The sequence below is a fragment of the Diabrotica undecimpunctata genome, chromosome 1 (genome assembly GCF_040954645.1).
Source record: "Diabrotica undecimpunctata isolate CICGRU chromosome 1, icDiaUnde3, whole genome shotgun sequence".
Classification (NCBI taxonomy): domain Eukaryota; kingdom Metazoa; phylum Arthropoda; class Insecta; order Coleoptera; family Chrysomelidae; genus Diabrotica; species Diabrotica undecimpunctata.
In genome coordinates, this window is record NC_092803.1 from 92,043,371 (window position 1) to 92,071,055 (window position 27,685).

General features: G+C 34.8%; 1 protein-coding gene across 2 annotated transcripts in view; it reads right to left on the reverse strand.

Moving 5' to 3' along the window:
• Sirt6 (sirtuin 6) overlaps positions 1-27,685 on the reverse strand; it is a 336,907-nt gene that overhangs the window by 97,311 nt on the left and 211,911 nt on the right. The gene's annotated exons all lie outside the window — the stretch shown is intronic.

Genomic DNA, 27,685 nt, shown 5'->3' on the forward strand with positions numbered 1-27,685 from the left:
TTATATTCTCACTACTATTTTTAAGTAGTTATTTGTTTCGATTGAAATTGTATTATAATTATTATTTGTATTCAGATTTAACCATACAGCTCACACTCCCTCTAAGGGTAAAATTCACTCATCTCAGATACCTATGGTATCAAAAGGAGTATCCTTAAGCTATGATGGGACTCTTTCCGTATTATCGAGCCCTAGGTAACTTGGTACGTCGGAGTATCTCCCAAAAATTTTCTTACGCATCTAGATGTTGAGAGAAGTACTGTTTTTTGTATGATCTTATAGAGATGTTCATTAAGACCCAGCTGTTTTATGTTCTCTAAGAGGCTTTTAGGAATAACTCCAGTAGTAGAGTTAATGATAGGTATCGTCTGAGTACTTTCCATTCTCCATTGTCTCCTTATTTGTATTAACATATCTCTGTACGTGGCGATTTTTTCGTTATATTAACACTCAAGTTGTTATTGTTAGTTATCGTCACATCAAGTAGTGTTGTTTGTCTAGTAGTTTGATTAACTATTATGAGATCCGTCTATTATGTGCCACTGGTTGATCTGTGAACACACTGTCACACATCAGTCAGATTATTGGCGAAAAATGTTTCCTACTTAGTCATGGTGTTCTTTGTAATCAGTTCCATAAAACGCCTGGCAGCCCCAGGCTGCTTTATTATTAGTTATTATGAATTATTAATACCCCATTAGTATTATTAATGCGGTGATTTGGCGCAAAAATGCACTAAAGGGACAGCCGCCACTGCCTTTAAGCAATCTAATAAGTAATTATTTCGTGGTAATTAAAAATCATAATCTAGATAAATCAATCATTTATTTTGTTATCATATTTTTTGATTACCTATTTGTTATCATTATTTTGTATTCTGCTTTTTTTGTGTGAACCAACAGCAAAAACCTTATGCTACTTACACTTTCAAATGGCAATGAAAACCCGGTTGATGTTCAAAATGTAGCCAACTCTACAAGGATACCATATTCTAAACCAAAAATACATTGTCTCATAATACAAACTCCGAGGATCAAGTATCACCATCCAATCTAGATGAACCAAAAATGACTACTCCAGAGCAGGATGATACTACCTTAGACAACCCCGGTAACTCTCCGTCTATTTTATTTGCCACTAATGAAACGTATGAAAAGAGGGTAATGACCAATAGGCGATTTTTCCGGCACTGATTCAGGAGATGAATACAGGCCAGGTCCTCGTTCAAGATCGTCTTCATCCAGTAGCTCCAGTAGCAATTCTAACAGTAGCTCCAGTAGTAGTTCCAGTGGTAACTCAAGTAGCAGTTACAGTGATAATCCTGCAGAAAACAATAATTCTAATAATGAGAGTCTTGTTCACGAGTATAACCAACCAGCGCAACCTAGAAGCAGAAAGCGAACGCGTAATCTAACAACCTAGAAAAATAATGTTAATAAGCGATTGAACAACTCTGGTCAAACGTATATCTAAGTAAAGACTAAAAAACTAAATCAAGGTGAAACAATGGGACCTACATGGACCTCAAAATCTCGGTTGTCCTGTGCTGCAAAATTTTCTGACCAAAAAAGGATAGAAATCTTTTGAGTTTTACTGGGAGTTGGAGTGTACTGGAGTTTTTTAAAAGCGTGTACAAGAAGACTAAAATGTGCTTACCGCCGTATAAATACTAACAAAATGAACGACAGAAAACAAAACACTGCATATAACTTTCTTAATGCGAATAAAGAGATACGGGTCTGTAAATTTTTTCTAATCAACACTGTGTATCACACAACGGATTATACGGACTGTTATCTACGGCAAAGCTCAGAATGATGGCTTTATTCTACGTGATCAACGAGAAAAACAAGGAAAATAATGTATATTGGAACCTTAAGTTATACAAGCAGTAAAGGATCATATCGAATCAATTCCAAAGATTGAGAGTCACTACCTCAGGGCTAGTACTAGCAGACAATAGTTGTCTGGATTGTCAATGAATTATTCATTGATGGGGGTTTGAAAGTGGCAGAAATACATAGAAGTTATTCCGAAATTCAGAAACAACAAAACAAGCCTATTGTGAACTACGGCGCTTACTAACGGATTTTATAACATTGAATTTTTCAAACTGATCGGTGAAATGAGTGTGAAGCATACGAAAATGCCTCGGAAGAAGAAAACAATAAATTACGTGACAGTTTCAAATTGCATCAGGAAGAAAAAAGCTTAAGTAGACACGGGGATATGAAAAGATTTCATGAACCTGATCACACAAAAATGTTTTCACCTGTGACTTACCAGTGGTGTTAATATACTCTGTTGGTAAAACAAGCTCCTTTTACTACAAATCAAGACTGAATTGTTATAATTTAACGATATCTAACGCAAACAAGATACAACCTTTTTGGCAACAAGATATTTTTGGCATGAACAGTTAGGCAATACAGGAGCCATCGAAATAAGGTCGTGTGTGTATAAATACTTAGAGCATATTGCATTTGAATGTGCATATGAACGTACCTATCTACAAGAGACGAAGAAAGAAGGAAACGGTCAAATTATGCTGGATGACTATCTGATGCTTTACAATGGTGTTGCGAAAAAAAACCAGAGCCGAAGAAGAAGTCGCCCCGTTAGTACACAGAAAATTTTTACACCAAGTAAATATATCTCTAAAAGAATAGTACGTGTAAAAGTTAAACTGGATGTCAAACCTCTGAATGTGATAGCAATATATGCACCAGAAAACAACAGAGATACAACCACAATGGAAAACTTCTACGAACACCTTCAGACTGTAATAAACCAGACCCCAAATGATGAATATATAATCATTATGGGTAATTTTTAACGCCCGCGTTGGCAATGATATAGTTTCAGAAATAAAACAGTGATGTAATAAAAATATCAGAAATGAAAACGGAGACCTTCTGACGGACCTCTGCAGCATAAACGAAATACCTATTAATAATACATTTTTCCCTCACAAAGAACAATACAAATACACTTTTGAAAATACTAGAGAACAAAGATCTATGAAAGACTATATTCTTTCGAATAGAGAGTTGCACCCCTCTCAAACCTTAGATGTAAGCACTAACATTGGCAGAAATAGTAAGCGATCATAAATTGGTATATATCCGAATAAAAACACAGTGATAACAAAACACCAGAATACACCTCAAAAGCTTACAGGATGACTCCACAAGATGCCTATTCCAAAAAAGAGTAACAAAAAAGCAGAAAAACATATCACAGAAAGTGATGAGTCGAAGAAAGAAATATAAATAAAAGTAAATCGTTCCCAAGGCTAAGAACTCCATAGTTTTGTACAAAAGTGAAGAAAAAATGAAGAAAAGAAAAAAGCTTACCTGAAATACAAGTCAACCAAAACACAAAAGGCATACCATAATTACAAGACAATAAGAAACGAAACACATACACTTGTAAGAAAAATAAAAAATGGTCACTAGGAGGGTACACGTAAACTCATCACTAATTAGCATAAATACCCTCATACATAGGACAAACTCATCACCGCCATAAAAATAGGGATTTTAATATAGACCCCTAGAGATTGGTAAACTTATCACTGGCCTATCTGCACCCTGTGGCAGGTATAGACCATAAACCCCTTACAAATCGCTAAGATTTGGTAATTTTGACAGAATAAATCCAAAATAGATGTATTAATTGCAAATGAAATTAATTGGTTTTTATTTGGGAATTCCACAAAAATCTATTGATAGCTACCTAAGACTACGCAAAAAGAAAAATTTCTCTTCATTTGACCTTGTTCTTAACAGTGATAGTGAATTGCTCATTAATTACGTTTTGAGCTAACGCAGACGAAAAATGATAAGTTATCCATAATTTCAAATTTCATTGCGAAAGACTCTAAAATCTAATTACCACTTGTGGAGTTGTGCGACGAAAGGGTGTAAGGCTAAATTTTATACAACTGGTGAGTAGATTTTATACCGTGTTTTTTAGTTGTTTCGCACTGGTGGCGGATCATTCTGATCAAACAGAAAAAAATCAGCTTAATTAAGTTCTTTTAATTACCTGTACAAGGTGTTTCTTGTAGACAAGACATAATATTACTTTGTTGCTTTAAGTAGATTACCCTTTCTGATATTAAATTTTTAAATGTCTGATTAAATTGTTAAACTCACACAAACAATGCAAAGAACCTATTAAAATTTTAGAACTAAAGACTTTATTTTATGGAATAATAAAAATATTAAAGATATAATCCAAAGTTAATCAAACTACATTTAAAGGGTTGTTACCCACATATTTAGTGGCTTCAAACATGTACATCCAGATAGCACTGATGATGGAATAGTTATTCCGAAAACGTTCTGTGATGTAGCCCGATGGGGTTTTTTTATTAGTATACCTTTTGTAAAGGAAATTTTTTAAATAAAATTTTTTTGTGATACATGGTATACAGCCAACTACAGGAATTTAGTTTTCTTGTGAATTTTAAATTCAGTTCCATGTTTCAAGTTTTTAAGATATCTTAATGTTTTAACTTTTTTGCTGTTTTCACAGGATAATGTTTTATCAAGTAGACTTTAACCGTTTATAAAAGCCAGGAAACTGTACTTAAGCATTTTGATTAATTCGGTCATAATAAATAGATTTCTAATTAGTTAATGTTAAGTTGGGGACTATTTCTAATATCAACGGAAAAAGCACACATGCTCACACATGAAATCACAAGTATTTTGATTAGAAAGTTCATCATCGAAAACCTATGAACTGAATTTTCAGATCTCAAAACCGTTTAGATTGACAGATACTTCTAATAGACCACACCATAGGAAGCCCGATATTAATATCTATTTTAAAACAATTTGCTTAAAATAATTTCTGAATTTAATAAATTACCGCATAAACGAGAAGTGTAACACGTAACAGGCAATCTTCCGCATTAGAAACCGGCGCCTTGGGGCAAAAATGCTGGTGATGAGTTTACCCATCTGCGGTGATAATGATGACCTATCTCCAAAGGATGCCAGTGATCAGTTTACTATGTCTCGGACGGTCTAATAATTTTATGATGGGCTATAAAGTGATGAGTTCGTACATGTCCCACTAGCAAGGCTTTTCGAAAGAAATTGAACATGATTTTTATGGTCAGAAAAGTAAATATGGCGCTTTTTAAGAGGCCAAAGAACTGAGGTAAAGGAAGAAGTTAAATACTAAGAAACACCGGAAACGCCAGAAATTGCCACAAATGAACAACTTAACATACATATACAGGAAGTTCGTAAAATACTTGAAAAGATGAAGAACATAAAAGCATCAGGTAAAGCCGGAATACTAAACGAATTATTGAAATATTGTGGAGTAGCAATGACAGAACACTTAACAACATGAATTAACAAAATTGTAAAACAATAAAATACCGGAAGAATGGAGAACGAGCGAACTAATTCTACTATTCAAAAAAGGGGATAAAAACAGCCAGAAACTACAGACGTATAAACTTATTAAATTTGACCCTAAAACTTTACAACAACAAATTTTACAACAAGAACTAATGAATCAGAGGGTAAATTTAGCAAATGAACAACAAGGTTTTCATACTGGAAGATCGTGTGCAGATGCAATATTCCTCATAAAACAACTTACTAAGAAATCACTACAATATAATAGACCAGCAATCCTGTGTCTGATTGACTTAAAGAAAACATTTGACAGAGTAAGACTCAAAGATGTAATCCATATTCTGTATAATAGAGAAGTTCACCTAAATATAAAAACTATTGAAAAAATCTAATAAAACAATAAAATGGAAGTCAGAATCGATATAATAGACAACTTACAGAACCTAAAGAAAAAGGCAACGGAATAAGATAGCGGAACTCATTGAGCTCTTCAATTTAATCATGGATGAAATCATCAAGTGTCAACAAAGGAAGAGGATATAGAATTGGAAACAAAGACGTAAAAATACTCTGTTACGCTGTAGCATTTTAAAATTCCTTGGTATATATTAAAATCCCCTCGTATGTGTTAAAACACCAAGAAGTATTTTCAATCCTCTTTGCGTCGCCGAGTTGATATAAAAACATTTTAAGTTTGTTTATATCACTGATACATATTCTTTGATATGTTTCTTTGATTTAAGCCGCTCGATATATGCGTTTCAAATAAACATCCATTTAGATCGCTGAGAAGGTTTTGTAATAAAAAAACAGATCACCACTGTAATATCCCCTGGGTGTAAAGGACTGAACTATGGCCTGAAAGACCCCTGTAATATCCTAGTCCTATATGGTTAAAGGCGATTTAGCTCTGCGAGCGGATTTGGGGCGTACTGGTCCACTAGTTCGAATTGGTCGTGATTTCGCCCTCGCGGATTTACAAGAGGGTAGGAAAAGTAGGATAGGGGCTGAAGGACACTCAGATGCAGGTCCTGTAAAGAGTTAGAGGTTATTGGCTTGCATTAGAAGCCGGGGAGATGTATAAAGCGAAAACGTGTTCTCTTCTAGTCTCTACCTGAACGGTCTAAAAAACAAGCCACTTTCAACTTACTATGTATTTACCAAATCGTAAATCTACAACTAATACAACAGGATATACAAGATAGCTAGTATTGTTTATCAAATTTTGCGAAGGGAGACGAGAAGAGATTTTACCAAGGGAGTTAAAAGGCGGACAACCTCCTATTATCTGGTTTCCCCAATGGTTAGTATTTATTGTTTCGTTACCTTAGCGTATTTAGGCCCAAGCTAAAGAATACGCCTTGTAGTCCGAACTGGAACTCAGGAACAGTCTGAATGAACGCTGGAAGCACTGTACGTTACACCGGGCTGAACACACCGGGATGGCTGACCGATTAACACACCTTAGGTCGCCCCGCACTGACTGACTGACTCTCCACAGACTTTCTTGTTTTTATTTACCGCCAACGCGTACCCTCAATTCCTCCGTCACAGTCCCAGTGGAGCGTTGCTTCTTCGTTTTCCCCGAGAATTTCTGCTGATTGCGCCGTCTGCTCCACGTGTTAAAATGGATCATGCCATGTGCAACCTCCTAACCCAGCTCAATTCTTATCGCTCGTGTGTCGCTTCATATTTTGTATTATTTTCCAACGCAGGTCTTCACATTTCGTAATTTTTAAACATTCGGGCTTGTATATATATATGTGTTTCTTGGATTACAACAAAGCCTTCGATAAGGTCAGACATAACCGTCTTATCGAATTACTTGAAAAGAAAAACTTGGATATGAGAGACATCAGGATCATTAGCGCTATCTATTATAATCAGATCGCTGTGATAAAAGAGAACAACGTCTTTTCAAATGAAATACAGATTGAGAGGGGCGTCAGGCAGGGCTGTGTTCTGTCTCCTACTTTGTTTATTTTGTATTCAAAGGAAATAATCCAGGAAGCACTAGAAGAACTAACTATGGGAATAAAAGTAAATGGCCGACCAATCAATGATATACGGTTTGCCGACGACACTATTTTATTAGCGGAATGTCTTGAGGATTTACAACAAATGGTTGACAGAGTGGTAGAAGTCAGTGAAGAAAACGGACTGTCCCTAAACACAAAAAAGACACAATTTATGGTAATTACAAAAACCCAACAGCGCCAAGAAAACAACAATACATGAAGAAAAAATTAAAAAAAAAGCATCTGTCAAAAAACTGTCAAAGTTGAAACACGCTTTTTGAAGTTCCTTATAATTTTTTAGAGATTTAAATAGTATTAAATACAGTTCCGTAGTAGTATTCATAGAAATTAGACGTACAATTAGAAATACAATTAATATTGTGCTTTAAATTGTGAAATTTGTTGCATTCTAACAGCAATATCGTTTGTTGAACCACCTACCATATGAATGTCAATAGCGGGGGGAAACCCCCTGACCCCAAAAAATCCACAAAACCAGCTATATCTGGAAATATATTCGATAGTCAAAGTGATGCCGAAATGGATATTTCTGTAAGTACTCCAATTCCAATCAATTTGATGAATAATGCAAATACAACCAATCTGAATGAGACACAACGAAAAGTAATAAAACAGGTAAGGCAAGCATTTTTATTCAATAGTAATGATCTAGGCCCATATCATGTATATATCGAGAATAGCTCTACTGAGTTTAAAGGTAAACTAAATCCTTTAAAGATTGGTGAAATTATTTTGTCTAACTTTCCTGAAGCAGACAATATGATTTCAAGTATAGACGCCATTGGCCGAAATAGAATTAGAGTCAAATGCAAAGATTATAAAACTGCCAATAACCTCATTAAAAACAAAACTCTAGAAATATTTCGTTTAAATAATTTAGATCTGTATATTCCAAAATTTATTTTACACAGACAAGGAGTTATTAGGGATATAGACACAGATTTATCGGAAGAATATATTAAAAATAGAATTAAACAGTATGATAGTCATTGCATATTTGAAATTGCAAACGTTAAAAGAATTACGCGTAAAGTAGAAAAAATTGTTAATGAGGAAAAAATTGTCGAATATGTCCCTACTAAATCTTGTATTGTGACCTTTAAATCGCAAACTTTACCTAAATATATAGTAATCAATAAGGTTATTAAAGAAGTTGAAATATATAAACAGAAAGTTTTGTTATGTTTTAACTGCCTTAGATACGGCCACTTGGGAAATCAATGTGGAGTCAGCCAAGATGTAACAGATGCCAAGAAACCCATAATTCAAAGAATTGTACAAAAGTTGAGTTCACACAAGTATGTTTCAGTTGTGAGGGGAATCATTTGACCACAAACTTAAGCGCATGCCCAGAATTTACACGACAAAAGTTAATAAAAGAGACGATGGGTTTAACAAACGTTAATTTTTACGATGCAAATAAACAAGTGCCTAAGAATTCATATGCTAGTGTTCTTAGGACCAATACAGCCAACAATGATACAAATTTTCCACAAAATTCACAACCTTGTACTTCCTCCCAAGGAAATAATTTTGCTAAATTTATATTTAATCCTCACACAAATACCAGTAGGCCGAATAAAAGGCAGAAACCAAATAATTCAGACCCAACTGATATAGCTAGAAAAGAAATAGTATCTCTACAGTCTCCATTCCAAAACATCCTGAGGGAATAGTTAAAAGTCAATTTTACCAAAAAAACTTAAACATTGCAGATTCATGGTCAGAAGAGTTAAATTCTTCTGTAATAAATGTCATTTTAGATTCGGTTCTTACAATTATTAATTCAATTAAACAAAATAATAATTTTAATATTTCAAAAGCTGATGTAATTCAGATAATTAGTAACCATTTTAACCAAAATCTAGCATCAAATTCGCAGACTTAAATAAAATAAACATATTACAGTGGAACTGTCGTTCAGCAGTTGCCAATAAAGAAAATTTAGAATATTTACTTCATCAGAACGACATCACTATAGCTCTATTATCTGAAACCTGGTTCAAACAGGGAAAATATTATAATTTTAAAGAATTTAATTGTGTTCGAGCTGATCGCCCTGATGGATATGGCGGTTGTGCAATCCTTTTGAAATCCAACATCATATATGAAGAAATAAATTTTCAAAATACGTATTCGTTTACATATAAGTGTATTTCAATAAAAATTTCACATTTCAAGAAACCTTTACATATAATTTCTCTATATAATGAACCCAGGAATAAAGTTTTAATTCAACAATGGATCAATTTTTTAGAAAATATACCAAAACCATTTATAATTGGAGGCGATTTTAACGCACACAATTTGGCATGGGGCTGCGAAGTTGATGATAGATTAGGTAAAGATCTTCTAGATGCTATAGAATACTGTAATTTAGAATATTTAAACGACGGATTCCCCACTCTTGCTATTTCCAATAAACCTTCTGCTGTAGACTTAACCATTTGTTCCCGAGATATCGCCTCTCATTTTCGTTGGAATACTCTACAAGAACCTTATGGATCTAATCATGTGCCAATTATTTTTCTCATCACAAAGTTTTTTCGCAGCAGAAGCCACATCCAGTAGAAAACATAGAATATGGAACCTTAACAGAGCCAATTAGATGATCTATACCAGTACTTTGGAAACAATGAAAATACCATTAATCTACGAAGAATTGTTGACAAATATAAACCAAGCAGCCAACGTCGCTATCCCAAAACATTCTTCCATTAAAGAAAAAAACAAAGGTCATATTCCGAAACCATGGTGGAACAATCATTGTCAGTTAGCAGCTGAAAATAGAAAACATGCGTTTATAAATTATAAACAGAATCCAACGTTCCAAAACCTAATGGAGTATAAACGACTAGATGCTATTGCAAAAAAATCTTCAAACAGAAGAAAAAGAAGAATTGGATTGATTTTTGCGAAAGCCTTAACTCAAGAACACCAATAAAAGATGTCTGGAAAAAAGTTAATTGTTTTAAAAACCGCAAACAAGCCAACAAAGTACCTATTGATCCCGAAGATACATGGTTGCAGGAATTCCATAGAAAAATTGCACCGGCATGGGTTCCAAATGACGACACTGTACACGAACATATCCAAACAGTACCCCGACAAAACCACAATTTTGACGAAAATTTTCATTTATGGGAATTGCATCGAGCCCTTGAACAAAGAAATAATACTTCTCCAGGTATTGACAATGTGTCATATTCGCTGTTATACAACTTACCTATAGAATATAAAATTTCACTAGTAAACATTTTCAACAATATTTGGAAAAATAAGACACCAGTACCAAATAGTTGGAAAGAGTACCTGGTAATTCCGATTAAAAAACCTGGCAGACCAGAACGTGATCCAAGTTCTTACCGACCTATCTCCTTATCTTCATGTGTTTTAAAAACATTTGAAAGAATAATTAAAAATAGATTTGAACATTGGCTAGAACACGATGGTATACTTCCAAGTTCCCAATATGGTTTTCGCAAGTCTAGGTCCACTCAAGACGCAACTACAGCTCTAGTTACTTCAATTCAGCTTAATTTTACATCAAATAAGTCTACAGCAGCTGCGTTCCTTGACGTTTCTGCTGCTTTTGATAATGTTAATTTAAACATTCTTTACCAAAAAATGTTGTATATTGGAATCCCTAGATCATTTGCTCTCTTTTAAAATCTTTGTATTCTAACAGACTAACTTTTTTAAAAATTAATAATGAGGAATTTTCATACTCTCGACTCACTAATATTGGATTACCACAGGGGAGTATTTTAAGCCCGATTTTATACATCCTGTACAACATAGATCTTGAAGTTAGTATACCGAACCATACAAAAATTCTTCAATATGCTGATGATGTTGTTTTATACACAGCAGGAAAATTGTTAAGTACCTGTGAGGATAATTTGAAAGTCACATTAGAAATCGTAAACCAGTACTATAAAGAAATAGGTTTATCAATTTCTGACACAAAAACTGAGGTGTGTTACTTTTCACAAAAACATAGAGTTCCACAAGGCAATCTTAATGTGGGAAAGTTTAATTTCCCTATAAAAAACTGTATTAAGTATCTTGGTACATATCTAGACAGGAAATTGTTATGGAAAGATCACATTCATCAAATTGTAAAAAAATCAGAAAACTCAATAAACATTTTAAGAGCTTTCTGTAAAACAAATTGGGGATCAGACCCAAATATTGCTTTGATGTTTTACCTAACATGATCAGGCCGATTTTCGATTATAACTGTCATTTATTTGGATCAGCGTCCAATACACATCTAAACAAACTTGAAATTCAAAAAAATAAATGCTTGAGATTATGCCTAGGTTATTTAAAATCCACTCCAGTCCAAATAATGGAAAATGAAGCGGTGGAACCTCCATTGCATTTACGCCGCCAATTTCACAGTCCGAATTATGTCCAAAAATTGTAAATACCTTCAAGATCTTAATGAGCTATCAGTTTTAGACCTCACCCATAGGTACTGGAGAACTAAAAAATCTATACCTTTGGTAGAAAGCTATCTAAGTACGGTAAAATATAACGATATTCTCTATAAAAGCCGAATTCCTCCCTACTACGGTGAAATGGCAAAAACACTATTTTCTAGAAAGGTTAGGATGTTACTTAAACTCACATTTACTCCCAAATATGTTTGATATAATTATTAAAGAAAAATGGACAAATTATCAGTACATTTTTACTGATGGGTCAAAAGATGCAAATGGAACGGGCTGTGCAATGTTCCACGAAAATAAAAATTACCATCACCAGTATAGCTTACTCAGTGAATGCTCAATATACACAGCAGAAATGATGGCAATAATGTTTGCTCTTCAGTATGTAGTACTGAATCCGACTAGCAACTATGTTATATTTACTGACAGAAAAAGCGTGGTCGACAGATTTAACAACATTCAAACAGTTAAACAAATAAACCACATTGAACTGGAAATTCTTAAAATTCTTTATGAAACTATACAATTAGGATTAAATGTAATAATTACATGGATCAAGGGCCATTTGGGAATAAAAGGCAATGAGATCGTTGACAATTTGGCTAAATCAGCATACATGCTTGGAGAAAAAGTAAACAGAAATTTAATTAGAGCGACAGATATTGACACCGTTAGTAGACAAAAACTTAAAAATAATTGGCATTTACATTACAGAGAATGTAAGACTGGCTTAAACTTTTATCATTGTAACACTAGGATACCCTCCATAAGATGGTTCTACACAGAATATAATCGACATTTTATAAAGACCGTTAATCGGCTGAGAGCAAATCATGCTCTTACGCCATCTTACATGCATGGAATCGGCTTATCAAATACTCCCAATTGTACTTGTGGTAAAATAGGCGATCTAACACATATTATATTAGAATGTGATTTACAAATTATTAATATAAACGAACTTTATAAGGAATTAATAAATTCTAAGTGTTGTTTTCCAACAAACCTTAATCTTTTAATATTTTCAAATAATATGGAAATTCTTCATTGCATTTACAAACATGTTAAAATATGTAAATATAAGTTGTAAAAAACATAAAAGTATTAAGAAAATAGAAATAGAACGAAAAACAAAAAAATAAATCCAAAAAAAATCAAAACAGCAACAAAACAAAACACAAAAAAAAACAAGAAAATAATAAAAGAATAAATAAAACAAAATAAAAATATATCAAAACAAAATGTATGTACCTATCCATAAAAATATTGGCTATATGTAGTACTAACATTTGACTATGAATCTGCAATCAATAATAATTGAAATTCAGTCGATTTTAACAATAAACACAAACAAGTCTGGCTAATTGGCTCTGCCAAAGCCATTTTTCAGAAAAAAAAATTAAAAAAGTTGAAAAATATAAATATCTGGGTACAATAATTAACGAAAATAATAAGTACACAGAAGAGACTAAGGCAAGAATAGGACAGGCAAGAAATTCTTTAATTTGTATTCTAAACCATTTGGTTTATTTATCTTAACTAACTTTCTAACCCCTTTTTTGAGTTTCATTTAAAAGGATATATTTTGCATTTCTAATAACTATTTCAATAGTTACAACTAGTTGTTGTAATCTGTATTATTTGGCACCTCTAAGCGGCGTCCTTATTTTAAATAGCTAGAGGTTCTTCTTGTTGTTTTGTTTGTCCATTTGTTCCAGGAGATTCATGTAAGTACCCCTTTTGTTTCATGTTTGTAGTTGCCCCAATCAAACCCCCTTGCCATTCACTTATCCACGACCCAGCTACCTACTCCAAATAAACCCTGAGAGCCGTTCGCAACAGTTTCGTTTATTTTGCTTGCCCTATCTCCACCTCAATAATTTCTGTCCCCAATTTTCGACCTCCCATAGTAATACCCTATGTGGTAGGCAAAATATTTCGTTACAATTATATACCTACGTTATATAAAACCTATATTATATTATATCTATATACCTATATTATATACAATTATATACCTACGTCCAACGTAGCTAGCATGTTTTAGATTCTGAAAATTCCTACAAGTTGTCTTTAAAGTAGAACAGATCCCTTTTTCCCAAGCCATTTTTTCGATTTTCCCTAATTTTCTTTAATTTATATGAAACTCCGTCTTTCGAATAGTGCCCCAGTGTCTCACAAACAGTGTTTGTTTATGTATTGGATATAAACATATTGTTACGAACATGCATTCGGCGTGGCCCATGTAACGGTTGCATCTCGAAAGTGCCGAGAACTTTCGAGCGATGTATGGAGCGCGGGAGGGATCGACCCGTCAAATAGGCGAATTAGAGGTGGGATACTCCAAAATGTTCTAGTACATAATTACTTTTATATATAAACCTACTTTCTATGAGTTAAGTTTAGTTGTTAAGATACTATCGAACTGTAAACTTATAAATAAATATATTTATATAAATTCGAACCACTCGTTTTATTTAAAAACGATACAATATGTATTATATATTGTTGGATATTAGCAGAACATGTATTATTGTTTTTTATTTAATGTACTGTAAAAATGTTTGTATATATACTATGATTTATATGTTTTGGAAATGAAAGCAAATATTTTGAGATTGAATATTTAAATATGAATTGTAAATGTTTTGATATTGAAATGATTTTTAAAAGTTATTAACAGTTGTCCCAGCTGTGTAGTTGTATTTTCCCCTATGCCTTGAATTCCCTAATTAGCCCATCTTTGACGGTGTTTGTTATGCCACGGGTTAGTTGGAGATTGTGCTCTCCTTTGTCCCTTTTGTTTTCTAATTAGCCCATCTTGGACGGTGTTTTTTATGCTACGGGTTAGTTGGATATTGTGTCAGTAGTAGATTGTTTTTTATGTTTCCTTTCTTGTATCTGAATGACCACAAGTGTAATACTCGTGATCAGAGGTGTTGTTTAGATTCGTCTAGGAGCAGTCTCATTTGTAGTCAGAACAAGAATTGTTTATTTTGTGTTATTTTGTGTAGCTCACTCAAAAGTTAAGTTCTCAATCTTATAAGTATTTTTGTCTCCCCCTGTATGTATAATTTATTAAGTCTGTTGTTTTGAAGCATTTTTTTAGTTACATTGTGTATTTGCTTTCATCCAAGTTTTGTTAAATCAAGTTTGATCCCAAGTTAACTGCTACAAATTTTCCATTTTTTTTAGGTCAGTCTTTGTAAAAATTTAGGGAAATGTTTTCGTCTATTTTTTGTGAATCAAATAATCCGTATTTGGAATGATATAATCATTTACTGTTCACATGTGAATTTTTATTCTTCTGTTTATTTCCAATTCGTCTTAAATAAACATCCCATATGTGAGAAATGAATTTTGTCTACGTTTATGAAATAATTTATTTCGTATCTAAACGCTGGCCTTCTATTAAGTGTTTATTAGGTTCAGCTGAGACATTCCGATGACCCAATTCTGTACGAAAATATAGGTCAAATATTTTCGTGAGAGATATAAAGATTTTTTTAAAGTTTCATAGCACGAATTCTGTGATGAAAATTTTAGCCCAGGTGATGTTTGAAGAATTTTTTTAATTCCAGAAAATGTTTTGTATTTTGCAGTCCATGTTTTTCCGTGTTTGTCTTTTGTGTTATAAGTAGGAGGAAATAATGATGCGACTTAGTTTTGTCCATGGCTAAGGCCGATGTGTTAGTGACATAGTGGGAGTATTGTTATGTTTCTTCTGTCTTTTAGTTCCGTGTCTCTTCGTGTTTCTCCCTTGTTCTTTTTTGTGTATAAGTAGGAGGAAATAATGATGTGACTTCGTTTTGTCCATGGCTAAGGCCGATTAGTTAGTGACAGAGCGGGAGTATTGTTATGTTTCTCCTGTCTGTTAGTTCCGTGTCTTTGTGTGGTCAGATGTTGCAGTAGGGGTGTGTTAATGTACTGAAATGTACTAGTTTGTGGTTTAAGTATTGTTATTTTTTGAGATATCATGTAGAACGTACAGTTATGGTGTTTGTGATGTTATGATGGTGATACAAACACTTGCATTGTCCATTGTGACGCTTTGATATGTTGAGGTGAAAGTACCTGGCCACCGCTTATCGTGCAAATATTTTGTATGTCGACTGTGAGACCACTTTCGTGAAACATTTGAAGAAGTTCTAGTAATGTTGTTAAATGAGCCACTAAGAATTCGAAGTCTTATAATGTTGTGACCCTGCTCGAGTTTTGTTGAGAATGTATTCGAATGTATGTATATCCCCCTGGGTTGAGCTGGAAGCACCCCTCTTTTCGCTCCCAGTAACTTCAACACTGGTCTGTTCCACATTTTTGGTTATGCTAGAGCCATGTTTATAGAAATCTGCCATTGTGTCGTTGTGGTTAAGAGTCAACGAACTGTACCTGGTGCCGATTCATCAAGTCGAGCATCCAGTTTTATTTTGAATGTAATTATGTTAGTACCATAATACCATAATTAGTACCATAATTATTAGTACCATAAACAATGACAAGTAGTGCAATAGCTGGAAAATGCTACTGTTCCAACCTGGATTATGTTTGCCCTAAACAAAAACTTTTCCTGTTTGTCCAGTTTTCGTTCTTACGTGGGGGTATTGTAGCATTTTAAAATTTCTTGGTATATATTCATATCTCCATATCTACTCGTATGTGTTAAAATACCAAAAAGTATTTTCAATCCTCTTTGCGTGGCCGAGTTGATATAAAAACATTTTAAGTTTGTTTATATCATGGACGCATATTCTTTGATTTAAGCCGCTCGATATATGCGTTTCAAATCAACATCCATTTAGATCGCTGAGAAGGTTTTGCCGGAAAGATAATTGCCACACTCTCGCTGAGGCGTGGTCAAGAGCGGTTTGCTTCAGTGTTTGTCCAAATTTCACGTCAAAGTTGTAATATTTTCTTGTTTTTCGTCCCTATTCATGGAAAATATGTAGTGTATTGTGGCATTTAATGGTTCACTTACAGTTTTAAATGAGGCTTTGAAAGATATCCACATGTTCCAGTTTCCTGTTTTTTAAGAAGCCCAGTTTAAAGTTTGTATCTAGTAATTTCAAGCTCAAATTTGTATGTCAATAAGAAGCCGGTTCAGAATACCTTTTCACAGTATGAAGATGAATTTGTTCGTGTGGCAGAAAGGGTAAGCCCAGTTCTACCCCCAAAAATTCCACTGAAGTCTAGTTTCCACCCCCAGAAATTTTAGGGAAATCAAGGTAACTTTTGTGTTTAAATTTTAAAAGAAAAATAAACATTTTTATTAATAATTGCTTTCATCATTTAAAAAGATAATTTTTTATTTGTAATAATTTATTTCTGCCATAAATTATAGCCCAGTAATTTATTTCTGCCATAATAGTAGGTGTTGTAGCATCTAAAACTCCTAGAGTTTGTAAACGGATAGGACATAGTAAGTGTTTCTCTTTACTAGAACTACTCTCAACTACAACTAGTTGTTGTAATCGTTATAATTTGGCACCTCCAAGCGGCGTCCTTATATGAAATAGCTAGAGGTCCTCCTCGTTGTTTTGTTTGTCCATTTGTTCCAGGAGATTCATGTAAGTACCCCTTTTGTTTCATTTTTGTAGTTGCCCCAATCCATCCCCCTTGCACTTATCCATGACCCAGCTACTCCAAATAAACCCTGAGAGCCGTTCCCAACAGTTTCGTTTATTTTTCTTGCCCTATCTCCACCTCAATAATTTCTATCCCCAATTTTCAACCCCCTATAGTAAGACCCTATGTGGTAGGCAAAATATTTCGTTACAACGTAGACGACGCAATATTGATGATAAAGATAGTCTGCAAAGACTGGTCCACAGATTTAACGTAAGTGCAAAAGAATTTAATGTATCAATCTCATCTCAGAAAACTAAAACAATATTAGTCAGTTAATAACCAATCATCCATCAGTAATGAACAAGTAATGGAAATAAGTTAAGGAGAGCTGGACAAAGAAGTGAAATATCAAGTACAAAAAGCAAATGCACTGGCAGGACGCCTTAATAATACTATATGGCGAAACAGACACATTAATACTGAAATGAAGTCAAGAATTTATAAAGCCAATATAAGACCAATAATGACATATGACTCAGAAACAAGACCCTATAGCCACAACATAAAGGATCAGCACGACATACGCTGAAAGATCGAAAGAAAAGTGAAGACATTAAAAGAAAATGTATCGTATAGTATATAAACGAATGGACACTAAATAGATAAAAATAATGGAATTCTCGATTCAACACAACTTCTTGATTAAGCAAAAATTCTGAAAATTACCAATATTGAACCACATACAAAACAGAAAATTGGGAGGAAGCAAAAGCTATTTTTCAGCCAAAAAAAAATCAGAGGAATGGAAAACAGAGATTTAAAATTAGCATCACAAAAGATAGAGGCAATCATAATTAAAGGTCTAAGAGACAGGAATCATATCTACTTCATGCTGGAAGGAAAAAGAATATTTCCAGTATTCCAGATAAAAATAATGGAATTCTCGATTCAACACAACTTCTTGATTAAGCAAAAATTCAGAAAATTACCAATATTGAACCACATACAAAACAGAAAATTGGGAGGAAGCAAAAGCTATTTTTCAGCCAAAAAAAATCAGAGGAATAGAAAACAGAGATTTAAAATTAGCATCACAAAAGATAGAGGCAATCATAATTAAAGGTCTAAGAGACAGGAATCATATCTACTTCATGCTGGAAGGATAAAGAATATTTCCAGTAAAAAAGGTGAAATATTTGGGCGTCATGCTTGATTGTAAGCGAATATTTGGTGAACCTGCCAAATATATCGCCAATAAGGCTGATCAAAAAACTGCGGTACTAGCAAAAATTATGTCTAACACAGAAGGACACAATAAAAAAAGACGAATCCTCATACTCTAAGATCCCACTGCAGGATCACTACGTTCATAACATAGTTCATCAAACTCCCATTTTGTACATACATTTAAAATTAGGAGAATACATTGATAAATAGGTTGCCAGTGAAAAAGTGGCCGCAAATATTTTTAATTTAATGAATAGTAATTAATTTTTGACAAAAATTTTATTTCATTAATTTATTTTTTAAATAAAATACCCTGCTCATGGCGTATATGCATGTTTTTTATATCAAATTAAAGCTAATTTTTTTCTTAATAAAAACATGCATACGTCATGAGCAGCGTATTGTATTTAAATTTCACAGCATGAAAATTGCATAATGTAAAGTCAACTTTATAGGGACTGGACAGAACTTTGAAAGATATTCGTGACAATCAAAAATGTTTTTTCAGACTGTTCCTTATTTAATAATTATTCCCCAATTAACTGCTGCGGACGAACTAAATGCATGCCTAACATCATGCGAGTGTTTTTGCAAGAAGATCAAAGTGTAATTGTGTTTTCGAAGCAGTTGTTAGATATTGTGGTCAAATAAAAAAGAGATATGGGAAGCTGCGCGCGGTTGAACGGTCTGGAAAGTTGTGCCATGCATGCATTCGGGAGCAAGCTCCCCCCCCCCCACGTTTTTTTTAACAATAATTTATAGTCACAATTTGATTTTTTGTCTATAAGTTTTTTCCCTTATATTTTAAATAAACAATATTTATCTTTATCAAGAATATCTTTATTATCCCGTTTTTTCAATTAATTTTTTTAATTTTTTTATTAACAAAATAAAATGTTATTAATACATGTGAACATCGAGGAATTACTGTCTTTTAAATTTTTGCGAAATTTCCCCCCGATTGATGCTAGACACATTTGGCAAATTTCATAGGATTCTTTAAGACTTAAACTATCTCAAAAGTTAAATGCGTATTGCGTTTTTATCGAAATTATTTACAAAATAAACGTTTGAAAAAGGGGTATGTTTTTTTACTTATAAACAATTGTAATAACTTCTACATTTTTCAAGCTACAGACTTGTACGTACAACCATTGGATAGCTGGTAAAAAAACTCACACTTAAAAAACAAAAAAAAAAACCTTCTATGACCAATAGGAATGAAGTTAACGACTATTTTTTTAAACATCATATCTTCATTGTTAATAAACATTAGGAAGTCAAATTTGCACAAATTTTGAATGAAAATCTAAACTTTATATTGAAACTTATATCTATAAAATTCATCCAATTTTTCGAAACTTACAGCCTTTCGAAAGATCGACATAGGAAAGTGGAGGGGAAACTGTTTCAGCTCCACGCTCCAAAATTTCGTCAGTCTCAGTGTAGTAGTTTTAGAAAGCAATATACTTATATTTCTTTGAGTAAAATATTTTGTGTATTTTGAACAAAAAAGTTTTAACTAAACGTAATTAATTACTTTTTAATTGAAAATTGTAAGTAATATTTAAAACTATTGAATGAATAATTAATTATAACAAATAATTATAAAAAAAAACACAACGATACACTTTCTTTAGATGATTTAAGATACTTACAATTCAGCAGAAATATCGGTAAATAACTTTTAAACTAGAAACTCTGCCACTAACTGAAGGTACAGCCAAACAGCATGTTCTTCGGGTTTACTATCAATTACAAATGTGGTTAGGTAATAAGTTAGATGCTTGTGAGTATGGTTGAAGACAAAGTGCCACTGGTTTTGAACCAATTTATACTCTAGATAATGTAACGAAATAGCCCATCTCCGATACGTCATAATTCTTAGAAAGATGAATCTAGAAAACGTAAGAATCGGCATGTCAATACCGCCCGTCTTCGATGGTTCTTTCGATGAGACGAATTAGAGGTGGGACAACGCCAGAATATTCTCGAACCTAGTAACTGTAGTATATATATCTCACGATGTTATGAGTTAAGTTAGTTGATATGAGAGTACCGAACTGAAAACTTATAAATAAATATTATTATATAAATTCGAACCGCTTGTTTTATTTAATCTCGCTACAGTTGGTGTTACGGTGTGAGTAAAACAAAAATAAATTCAGCAGTGACTTTTGAAAAAGACTTTTGAACTTTTGAAAAGTATTGTTCGTCGGGAACATCCGCGTAGATCGGTAGTGATCTTTGTAAGAAAGAACATTTAAAAAGTACGTGTGTGCCTGACCAAAGATGCTGCTAGTACAACTTTCAGTAAAACAGTTGCGTGAGCAACTGGAAGAACGTGATGAAGACTGCAGCGGGTCCAAGAAGATACTTCAAGAACGACTGAAGACTGTTCTCAACAAGAATGGAGAAGACCCAGAGACATTCCAGTTCCAGTCAGCAGAAGAAGCAGTTTTAACGAAAATAAAAAATGAATTCGAGACTGTTTCCAAAAGATTGGATGAAACGTCTCAAATGATAGAAGAAACTTCTAAAAAAAAATGATGATAAATTAGAGAACGTTTCCAAAAGATTCGATGAGAAATTCGAAAATGTATCTCGAAAATTCGACGAGAAATTTGAAAATGTTTCTCAAATTATGGAAGAAACTTCTAAAAAGAACAATGAAAAATTTGAAGAAGTTTCTAAAACATTTGATAAGATAGAGAAAAATGTAAACGACAAGATAGAAGACGTAGAAGAGAAGATCAAACAATTAGAGACGATGATAACCAATACAAAAGTGCTACCACCAGTTAGTACAGTAGCCTTAGATCCGGTAGTGAAAGAGGAATCACCGAGAGACGAAACGACACATAATATGAGATTCAAATTGCCACCATTTGATCGAAAGTCCTCTTAATTCATATACCTTCGACAATTTGAAGCTATTGCGACAGCCAATCATTGGACAGAACAAGAAAAGGCTGTTTCCTCGACTGCTGCTTTACGAGGTGATGCTGCGGATATCTTAAGATCGATTCCTAAGGGTCAAGAAAAATGTTACCAGACCTTATTCACTCGACTAGACAAACGTTACGGAGATGCCCATCTACAACAAGTCTACAAGGCGCAACTAAGAAGTAGAATTCAACGAGCAAGTGAAAATTTGCAAGAGTTTGAAGCAGATGTTGGTCGTATAGTGCGGTTAGCTTATCCAGAGGCACCAGACAACATGTTGGAAGAAATTGCTGTAGATATCTTCGTCAATGGGTTAAAAGACAATGAATTACAGAAAGCTTTACGACTATCAAGACCGAAAGTTCTAGATGAAGCGCTCGCTATTGCCTTGGAACATGAAACGGCTAGTCAAACTTCACGGACCCATCGAGTAAGAACCATTGAAGAAGGCGACGAACCAAACGATGAACGTCTGGAAGAAATGGTACGAAAAGTAGTTCGTAACACGATGTCGAAGAGGCGCGAGCCCAAATGTTGGAATTGTGGTGACGTAGGTCACATTCGCCGTAATTGCAAGAAGATGATACAACAGTCGGAAAACTAGAACGGGTCGACACCAAGGGGCAACTGCCGACCTCGAGAAACACAGCCCCCATAGTAACTGTGAACATTCGTCCACCGGTAAAATTCATAGCTTGTACATCGAGGGTCGTATCAATAATAAATGTAGATCGTTTTTGGTAGATACAGGTGTAACAAGAACTATTGCACGGCCAGAAGTAGTACGAGGCCATCTTAAATTATTGCCTGCAACAGTAAAGCTTAGAACAGCAACTGGTGAGATAATTAATACATATGGCGAGGCTAATATGTCAGTATCCATTGGCCAGACCACAGTGAAACATACAGTATTAATTGCAGAGATCTCCGATGAGTTCATATTGGGGATGGATTTACTAAGGAAAGTTGGGGCTGTATTGAATGTCAAAGATGGAGTTCTCGAGATCAGCGGTGAAGAGTTGCCGTTTCATGAAGACAAAGAAGATGTTATCAGCTTAATAACTACTTGTGACGTAACAATACCCGGTAATAGTGAGAAAATTTTAATGACCAGTCCTGATGGTTACTGCCGAGAGGGAAGTTTAAGATTGGTCGAAGATGTGAATAATGCCGAGTTCCTAACGGCAAAAGCTTTGGTGAGAATTCGAGATGTCATTCCTGTAAGAGTTATGAATTTAAAGGGAACTGCTATTAAGTTAAGTAAAAGAACTTTGATCGGACAGTGTGTTTCCGTGGCTTCGATTTGTTCCATGAATACTAATGAGAAACCGTCGAAATCTAAGTATCCAAAGGAGTCTGTTGAGAAGATGATTAAAACGTGCCAAGATCTTGATGATGAACGAACTAAAAAAGTGAAGTCTATGCTGATAGAATTTCAAGATGTTTTTGCCATGGATAAGAAGGATAATGGCAAAACAAGCATAGTAAAGCATAAAATTAATACCGGAGACGCTCAGCCAATCAGACAACAACCTAGACGACTTCCATTTGCGAAAAGAGATGAAGCCGAAGACATCATCAAAGATATGAACAAACAAGGGGTAATTGAACCATCAAATAGTCCATGGACATCACCAGTAGTGCTAGTAAAGAAGAAAGATGGTTCAACACGGTTTTGTATTGACTACCGACAGCTCAATGCAGTAACTAAAAAAGATAGTTATCCTTTGCCCAGAATAGACGATACTTTGGATACACTTTCTGGTTCTCGTTGGTTCTCCACGCTCGATCTGAAAAGTGGATATTGGCAAGTAGACATGGAGCCAGCCGATCGTGAAAAAACCGCATTCTCGATAGGATCAGGGCTTTGGCAGTTCACAGTTATGCCCTTTGGTTTATGTAATGCCCCGGCCACATTTGAAAGATTAATGGATGCAGCTTTAAGAGGTCTAACATGGAAAACATGCCTGGTTTATTTGGATGATGTAATTGTAGTTGGAAGATCCTTCGATGAACATGCCAATAATCTAACAGAAGTCTTTCAACGAAGAAGGCAAAGAATATACATGGAGCGAAGAGTGTCAAAGAGCTTTCGAACACTTACAAATGGCTCTGATCAGCGCACCGATTTTAAGCTACCCTAGACAGGCAGGAAAATTTGTGTTGGACACCGATGCAAGCAACAGTGCAATAGGAGCTGTTCTTTCCCAAATCCAAGATGGGCAGGAGAAAGTCATCGCTTACTTTAGCAAAGTCTTGTCAAAACCAGAAAGAAACTATTGCGTTACCAGGAGAGAATTGCTAGGCGTAGTGAAGGCTTGTGAGCATTTCCATAAATACTTGTATGGTAGAAAGTTTCTTCTTCGCACGGATAACGCTGCTCTAAAATGGCTCCTACAATTCCGTAATATAGATGGCCAGATGGCAAGATGGTTAGAACGATTACAAGAATATGATTACGAGATAGAACAAAGGGCTGGCAGAGTTCATTCAAATGCTGATGCCCTTTCGAGACGGCCGTGCAGTGTAAATTGTAATCACTGTTTTAAATTAGAAGAACGACTTTGCCCCGTGAGACGAACCACCGTCATTAATGATCAATGGCAGCCTCAACAGCTACAAGACGCTCAAGCAGATGATCCATGTATAAAAAGAGTATTGGATTGGATGCGTGGAAGTGAAAGACCTTCTTGGCAAGACATTAGTGCGTGTAGTCCAGAAGTCAAGTGTTACTGGAGCCAATGGAATTGCCTAGTGCTGAAAGATGATCTTCTGTATAGAACCTTTGAGAACGATGATGGTACAGAAACTAAGCTTCAGTTGATTGTAAAGTGTCAGAAGTATTGCGTTAGTTGCATGACGGTGCATCAGATGGACACTTTTGTATCACGAAGACTCTGCAAAAGGTTCGAGAACGGTTCTATTGGGTGAACTGTAAAGATGATGTAAGAAGATGGTGCCGGAAATGTGAACTGTGTGCAACCAGTAATGGTCCAGCTGGTAAAAAGAGGGCACCCTTGAGACAGTACAATGTTGGTAGTCCTATGGAAAGAATAGCAATCGACATTGCAGGTCCACTTCCAGAGACAAACGATGGAAATAAATATATCCTGGTGGCCATGGATTATTTTACGAAATGGACTGAGGCCTATGCGATACCAAATCAAGAAGCTGCTACCGTTGCAGAGGTACTTGTTAAAGAATTGTTTAGCCGATTTGGTGTTCCCTTGGAGATCCACTCCGATCAAGGGCGAAACTTCGAGTCAACCCTTTTCCAAAACGTTTGTAAATTGATTGGTGTCAATAAGACCATAACGACACCCCTGCATCCTCAAACAGATGGAATGGTCGAGAGAAAGAACCGAACAATGGGTAAACACCTATCCAAAGTTGTATCAGAACATCAAAGAGATTGGGACCAGCACATTCATTTATTCCTAATGGCCTACCGCTCGGCCGTGAATAAAACTACAGGCCAGACTCCAACCTGTCTGATGTTAGGTCGTGAAGTTCGTTTGCCCTGCGACCTAGAGTTTGGCTGCAGACCTTCCGAAGAACATGTTGCAAGCGAAGATTATGTCGACCGCCTGAAGTTAAGAATGAACAACATTCATGAACTTGCCGACAACACATCCAGTTAGCCAGTGACAGAATGAAAGATCAATACGATTTTCGATGCAAGAGTGAAAGCTATGAAGTAGGTGATCTTGTTTGGCTTTATAATCCACAACGTCGTCGAGGCTTGTCTCCCAAACTGCAAAGACAATGGGAAGGTCCGTATGAAATTAAAAAGAGAATAAATGACGTCATATACCGAATTAAGAAGTTGCCGAAAGGTAAACCAAAAGTAGTTCACATAAATTGTCTTGCACCATATGCTGGCTCAAATGAAACAGGAAAAGCACGAACCCTTCAACATGAGATCAGAGATGACCGGCGACCAAGCTTTAATGAATTTATGTCAAATTACGCAGAGAGAAAGAGTGCTAAATTCGGCGTGACCACAGAAGTTCTCATCCGTATTTTATAAGAAATTCGGTCGTTTGGACGAGTTAAAAAACCAGCAGCCTAAAGTTGGAAGAGTACTGAGATTAGAAGATGGTTCTCGATCTTTGCTGTATATGGTGACCAGGAAGCCGTATACAGACAGGGCAAGCTACGAGGATATATGGCGTGCTCTAACTAATTTGAAGAAAATCGTGTGCAATTATGACATCAAGAATTTGGCCTCACCCAAGATAGGCCATGCACTAGAAAATCTGGATTGGAAGATTGTCAGAAGCATGCTTGAAGTGATCTTCTGAGAAACCGGCGTACGAATTACTGTGTGTTGTACCTAATAACCCGAAGAGATCGTGTCCTTCAAAGTCTGTAGACTGTTATTTCTTATTGAAGGGTTCATGCAGAGCTGGAGAGCTCTGTAGATTCCGCCATCCTGGGCCTACATCTGGAGTTGCTGATCGGGACGCTCAGATCTAAGAGGGGAGCAGTGTAACGAAATAGCCCATCTCCGATACGTCATAATTCTTAGAAAGATGAATCTAGAAAACGTAAGAATCGGCATGTCAATACCGCCCGTCTTCGATGGTTCTTTCGATGAGACGAATTAGAGGTGGGACAACGCCAGAATATTCTCGAACCTAGTAACTGTAGTATATATATCTCACGATGTTATGAGTTAAGTTAGTTGATAAGAGAGTACCGAACTGTAAACTTATAAATAAATATTATTATATAAATTCGAACCGCTCGTTTTATCTAATCTCGCTACTTTAATCTCGCTACAATAATTTAATTCCCGAAGAGACATTAAAGCACATTACATGCAAATGCACCACAGGTTGCAAAACTACTAGATGTGGGTGCAGAAACCGTGGTTTGAATTGTACGAACTTGTGCATAAATTGTACTGAGGAAGAAGTAGGGGAGAAAATATGCTGCTACCTCGGTACAGTTACGTTTGACGACGACAGTGATTCTGAAAATGTATATTTAGAGACTGATTTAATAAGTGAAGACAAACAACTTGCAACAAAAAAGTTCAGAGCTGACAGTGAAGTCGAATGAATTAACCAAATTTTAACTTTTAAACCAATGTATGTAAAGAAAATAAAAAAAGTAAAGTTCAATAAACATTGCAAAATTTAATAGGACAGGTGATAAAAAACTCGACTTATTTTATCAAAGCAGTAACGTAGATTAGATCAATATTGTATATCATATTTGTACGAAAAATAGAATAAAAATCAATAATGTTAATTATAAAAATACAAACAATTATAATTAATATAAGGAATACAATAATATAATGTGTAAAAAATTACCTGAAATTTAATTTATAAAAAATATAAGTATAATCGTTTTCATCGTTCTTGGCGTGTGCGTGTAAAAACACTTGCAATAAGTTGTTTCATCTGTCTTTCCTTGTCTAAGCTCGATTCGTTAATTTATAATAAACTGGAATTTTTAAGGTGTCGAGAGTATTATTTTATGTAATGGAATTCCACACAGTAAGAGCTCAAAACTATTAATTAATTAAAAACTGTTTAGTTATAAAAACTATTTCATCAGCTACTTCAAACCTGCACAGATCAGGGTAACATGTTAAAAAAACACGTCACTGCCAGCTATCTGTATTCGTAAAGAGGCCGAACTTATCACCGACACCGTATCGGCCAAACGCATCGGTGTTATTGCTACAATACTGGGAGACATGAGTGGTCTCTTCATTCCCTTCTCATCGCACTTTACCATGACGAACGTGACTCGCACAATTGAATTACGCATCTGTGTATCAGAGAGAGACGAATATTAAAAATTCCGTAGTAGCTTATTTCAGGCACACGCCAAGAACGATGAGAACGAGTATATTATTACATCATTGATATAAAATGAAAAAAAATATGTGTTGATTTTAAGGGATTTTCCGAGATTTCCAGAGGGGGGGCGGGGTGAAAATTATTTCATCATTATTAATACTGCGACAGACTATTACAGCCAAACTAAAAAAAAGTAAGTTTTTACGGTGAATTTCAAATGGACTCAATTTTTCTGAGGTTTCCCATAT